We start from the raw sequence: 6,352 nt of genomic DNA, 5'->3' as shown, positions 1-6,352 counted from the left end.
TGCTATGAGAGCATTGTATGTTTGTCAGGTGTACATACTATTTAGCAGCCTTCCATTAGCCAGAAAAATACTGAACTGAGATGTTTGGTATCATAAAATAATACCAAGTGAGGGAGTCAAAGTATTGTCTGTGCGAGAAAGACCCACAGCTCAATTTCCATATTTAAAGTGTATTTCAATCTGTACTCCACAGTATGCACATCTGTTCAAAGTGCAAATAATTATTCAAGACTATTGGAAGCAGAAAAAATGATGCCAGTGAATAAAGGACAACCTAGAAAAGGAAAGAAACGTGGGCCATACAAAAAATGGTTATTAGTAGTAAGCGCACATTATAAAACATTATACCATATCTGTTCAGAGGACACTTCAATCTACAAAACAGATTTACTCACAACGGTCAGTAACCTCAAGAGACACTCTCTTCTATAATGAGAATTTTTTATTAAAGTTGCTTTCTACACCAGTCACTTTCAACTAAAATGCAGTTAACAGTACTACAGATGGCTCTTCTTTTTGAGGCAAGCGTGTGAAACAGGCTTCCTTGCAAAGAGTATGATCTGCTCTGCATGAGTTTCGTTTTACCCTGCTGTTTTCTTTCTTGTGATAGTTTAGCGAGGCAGGCCATTAATCGAAGGAACATGTAAGTAATTAAATTATTGTTAGCTATGTACGTAATATATTACTGTAATCATCGTTAAATTCATGTTCTGCAGAGACAAAGCATTGCGTGTGGAATTAAATGGTGCAAACATAAATTATATTGTCTCCGTGCACACCTTGATTATATTAGGCAGCTTACTGGTCAATTAACTTTGGCGCTGTCCTTGACGCACTGTGTCTCTCAGTGCCTTTGTATATTAGTGAGTTGTGTGATAGCATTATCACAAAGGGCGCGCTCCTTTAACATGAAACAGGGTGGTTTGTTCTCTGGCTTTTCAAAATTCATCAAGATCAGCCATTTGGTGTTTCTAACAATTTTTCTTTATTCAATTGTTGGATATTCACCAATTCAAATTTTGTTTAATTATTCATTCCAATCATGAATTCTTAAAATATTCTTGAAGTACGTTTCATTGTACCCAATGCATTTCGGGTCAACCAAATGACCCTTCATCAGGGGTCTGTGGGAGAGAACATACACGACCTTGGCGTTCAGAACATAACATATTGATATCATACATAGATTCTGCAATTTTAAACTAAAGCAATATAACTCATAGTGATTAATAGCATTTCAATCGTATTGCGACAAAATCAAAAACTAGAGGGTTCTGATGTGTGTACACGCTCAAATAAGTGGTCTGGAAGAGTAAGTCTGAACGTGTAAGTGTTCGCTTCTACCAGCGGGTGGTGATAATAAACATGCAGGAGTGATCTAAATAGTATCGCTTGGCAAATGAACAAGAGGAAGAACTACGACCCATTCTGAAATATGTGGAAGACCAAGATCAGTGAAATCAGGCTGGGTGAAAGGTAGGTGCTCGCACATAGATAAGTCGCTACTATTTAAGCTAAGTTTCAAAGCGGGACAAGTCGAGGAAAACTTACTTCGTGAAACGCGTAGGTCGCTTCCTGGTGAGGAATCGCTGGTTTAACAAGAAGCCTATCACAGTGCTTCTTCTAGTGTCGGCAGGTTTGACAGGAAGCCTATCACAGTGCTTCTTGTGGTGTCGTCCTAAGTCACGTGATGTGACGACTCATCATACTATGGGTGGTATGTGCAGGGTCTCTCTCTAGGGATACGTGATTGGTGGACGAATGGGTGCTAAAGGTTATGCACCATGTTGTAATAAAACACTCAGCCAACGCTGCTAGTGAGCCACCTTTCTTAGGTTACAGGGAGACTCGTTCTGATTGGATAACCTTGTGAGCGTTCCGATCACGTGGTTTCACGAGTCGGTGGTAAAGAATGCGATGCGATCTATGTATGGCCTAGACCCACGTGGGGGGCTCATGTTGCTCTATAGAGTGTAATGAATCTTACGTGGGATGTGTGTATTCTCATCGTGAATACTAAAGGAGGATGCAACTAATACTCAAGGAGCACAATACATCATAAAAAACTAATAAATCATGAAAAACTATGAAGAACTCTAAGAGTACAATAAATCATGAAAAACTAATTATTGAGAGTCAGTTGGTTGACCCGAAATGCATTGGGTACAATGAAACGTACTTCAAGAATATTTTAAGAATTCATGATTGGAATGAATAATTAAAAAAATGTTGAATTGGTGAATATCCAACAATTGAATAAAGAAAAATTGGTAGAAACACCAAATGGCTGATCTTGATGAATTTTGAAAACCCAGAGAAGAAACCACCCTGTTTCACGTTAAAGGAGAGCGCCCTTTGTGATAACGCTATCACACAACTCACGAAGTAAATGGTGCAGCAGGTTTAACGTGATCACAAAGTTAATATCAACAGACAGAAGGTTGAGGCTTATAACACTCCACACCTGACAATACAATATGTGAGGAATAAAACAGTGCAAAGAACCATGGAGTACACTCCTATATACTCATATACCAGGAAATTAACATTTCATAATCTGACACAAACACAGGAGGTTCAGCACTGAGCAATGTATCAAGGTAATCAAAACAGTCACCGTCCTCAGTAGTTTCTTTTTGTTCAAAGTCGTTCTTTATTTAATTTTTCGTTTAAATTCAATGACTATAGCCGACACGTTTTGTTCCGCTCAGGGACTTCTTCAGGGTTCCACAATATATCTTAGAACTTTCAATGTTGACATTCAATCATCAGTCTGTAAAAGGTCCGTTGTTCAGACAATTTATGAAGTACTCCTTTCCATCTTACCGGCTCGGTAACCAGCAGCGTGTATGTGCGTTTGTTTCTCAGTTTGGAGTGATCCCAAAATTATAATGTCCACTTTTGAGAATAAATTATTAACATATTAAGTCACCAAACCCGCTTCTCTGATTTGCATGAAGCTAAATCAATACCACCACACTCAACCAACTGGAGATTATTGTACCAAAACAGTATTTGTTCATTCTCATGTTCCATCCTAATAGCCATGCATATGTGGTGAATGCACACAAGACAAAAAATAATGAATGCTGTAGGTACAAGGATTGCTCGACAAGTGGGGGACTTTTAGAAGTCGCAAAAAGACCTGTTCTAAACATTACCAAGTGCAGAATTGAATTAATTGGTCCTTTTTCTGCATGAGAGTAGACAGAACATTTCATTAAAGAAGCAGATGACAACATTATGCCTTATGCAGCACCGAAGAAAGTAAAAGAAGGATCCTTGCAGATTTCAAGCACAGGAGATGACATTATCCCCAAAGGTACAGTATGAAATTAGAAACTCCTCTTTATACCACTTGCATTAACAATTTGATGTATGAAAGTATATAGTTTGAAAGCACATCACTTGCAAAAATGAAGGTCCTAATCAACCCACATTGAGTTTCTGCCACAGAAAAATGAATTGGTTACTGACGTATAATACATTTACAATCTAATTAGACATATTTTGCTTACTAAATGTACAGACACATACTTTCTTTTGTTATAGTTATTCATACATCACCTTCTGCAGAGCAGTGTACATTGCATACAGACAACTGTACAGCAATACCAGATTATACCCCACCAATAGATGACACAGATGAAGATCCAATTGACGCTGTTTGGGATTCGCTTTGTAGCAGCTTAAAAGGTGAAATGGATGCTCCGCTTAAAGATGATTTAATTAATGACTCGAATTCTGGTTTTGAACAACTTTTGGATCAAGTTGGATATACCATTCAAAATAAGTACGAAGCAATTCAAATTTGTTCTGATCAAACTAATGCCACAGATGAATCATCACCTATTTTTGAGGGCTCCAACAAATGCTTAGGGGTGGTCATACTATTGCTTTGCTGCTTTATTATTCGTTTTCGCTTGAGTGATGAGGCAGCTGGCTATATGCTGAATCTCATCTATTTGCTCTTGCCACATGATAATAGGATGTTCAGAACTATGAATCATCTTCACAAATATATAAAAAAAAGTGTTAAGGCCCCAAATATTACTTACTATTGTGCCACTTGCTATACACATGTTGATAAAAACACTCAGACCTGTCCTAACCAACACTGTATGAAAGAGTTGTTGCAAAGTGACTCAGTGTCTTATTTCATTCAGCACAGCCTAATTGCATAGTTACAGACAATGTTTAGGCGAAAACATTTTACAGAAAAGGTGAGGAAACATTGATTTGATCACTATATGGAGAATGAGAAACAAACAATGAAAGATGTATATGATGGGGAAATGTATTTGGATATATTCAAGAGTGGATTCCTGAAAAACCCTAACAGCCTTTCATTTGCAATGAACACAGATGATGTTCCTGTATTTAAAAGCTCCAACATATCAATGTGGCCAGTGTACTTAATGGTAAACGAGCTGCCTGCATCTCAAAGAAAACTGTGTGAAAATATATTACTATATGGTATTTGGGTTTCCGCAAAAAAGCCAATAATGTGGTCTTTCTTAAAACCATTATATATTGAACTTGCACATCTGGAAAATGGAGTGTCATTTAAAGATCAAAACAATTGTAGTTTTACTTGCCACACTACCCTTCTGACAATCACATGTGATTTACCAGCTCGTTGTCTTGTTTCAAACAGCACCCAGTTTAATGGGAAGTTTGGGTGCTGGCATTGTCTACAAGAGGGTGAACTCACTGTGTCAGGAAAAGGGCACTGTAGAGTATTTCCTTACAATGCTGAAAACCCAAAAGGCCCACCAATGACACGCGATACTATTAAATCAGATGTAAACAGTGCAATAGCAAATATCGAGAGTGGAATTTCTGATTACAGTGTAAGAGGGATCAAAGGTCCCATGTGGTTCATGTTTTTGAAACGTTTTTGTGTAAGCAGAGGATTTGTGATTGATTACATGCATGTTGTATGTAGTGGCATTATGAAATTGTTGATGATCATCTGGTTCACTAAAGAATATAAGCATCATTCATACTCTTTTTATGAAAAAATCTAAGTCGTTAATGGCTATTTGAAACAGATAAAACGCACACTGGATGTTAGTAGAGTTCCAAGGTCTGTTGATGAACTACCATATTGGAAGGCCTCAGAGTTTCGAAACTTTCTTTTATTTTATGGAATGCCTGTGTTAAAACATGTTTTAGATAGATCACGCTATTTACACTTTTGTGTACTTATGAAAGCAATTCATAAGCTATTAAATGATTACATTAGTCAGGAAGATTTAAATATAGCAGAACAGTGTTTACTTTTGTTTATGCAACTGTTTAAGGATTTATATGAAAACCGATTTTTGAAAATGAATGTTCATCAATTGGTCCACTTAGTAGACAGTGTAAGAGCCCCAGGGCCTCTGTTTACTGCCAATTGTTTTGTTTTCGAACATCTTAATGGTTTCCTTTTACAACATGTGCATGGTATAGTAGGTTTAGAAACACCAATTCTAGATGCAGTAAATCTGATACAAATAATACCTGTGTTAATGGAAAATCATTTGCCGCCTGATAGTGTTGAGGCACAATTTTACCAGAGTATGATGTGTTCATATAAGAGAAACAGACAACGATACTTAAAAATTGAAAATTGCATTTACAGTGTTTGTTCTACTTACCCTTACAGCTTAACAGAGAATGGATATATAGCAGTAACTCAGATTACTCATATTTTAAGCTCTGATGTAGTAGCCTATAACAAAATATTTTTAGAACAAAGCAATATTCTTGTTTACAGCTCAAATTACACTCGTATTCAGAGGAGAGACCAAAGTGTAATAAAATATGAAACAGAATCTGGAGTGTTTGCCTATGGCAGGGTCACTAGATTCATTCAGTGTAAGCAGGCAGGCGTGTCTGTTAACCTAGCACTCATGGTTCCACTTAAGTGTGAATCCTATGACATCAGGGAACCAGTTCATCTGATTGTAGTAGATAACAAGATCACATCTATCAGGATATCAACAATAAAATGTGCCTGTTTTTACATTGAGGTAGAAAATGAAGCATTTGTAAGTGAAATGCCAAATCGATTTGAAATAGATTGAGGCAAATCATGATAGAAAGTTCTCCTACATGCACATCTCTTTTTATAGTGCATTTGATTAGAAATCCTCTTGATAAGCATTCCTAACCAGTGCTCCAAGAACACCTAGGTGTCCGCGACACCTACGCACAGGTCCTAGATTGCTCATAAAACATAGTAATGTTGGCCAAATAGTAAAGTGTATATCAATATAGAAGCAAAATGTACAACTGAACATTCAAAAATGTTTTATAAATGTGCAGCAATATGAAATTGAAGGCTAATAATTCATTGGTATCC

At 36.9% G+C, this 6,352-nt stretch overlaps 1 pseudogene; it reads left to right on the top strand.

The window, feature by feature from the left end:
* The first annotated feature begins 249 nt into the window (after positions 1-249).
* On the top strand, positions 250-6,074 carry LOC144783265 (uncharacterized; annotated as a pseudogene).
* The last annotated feature ends 278 nt before the right edge of the window (positions 6,075-6,352 follow it).

Source organism: Lissotriton helveticus, chromosome 9 (genome assembly GCF_964261635.1).
Source record: "Lissotriton helveticus chromosome 9, aLisHel1.1, whole genome shotgun sequence".
NCBI classification, from domain to species: Eukaryota; Metazoa; Chordata; class Amphibia; order Caudata; family Salamandridae; genus Lissotriton; species Lissotriton helveticus.
The sequence above is the reverse complement of the archived record's forward strand: the minus strand, read 5'-3'. Positions and strand labels throughout refer to the sequence as shown.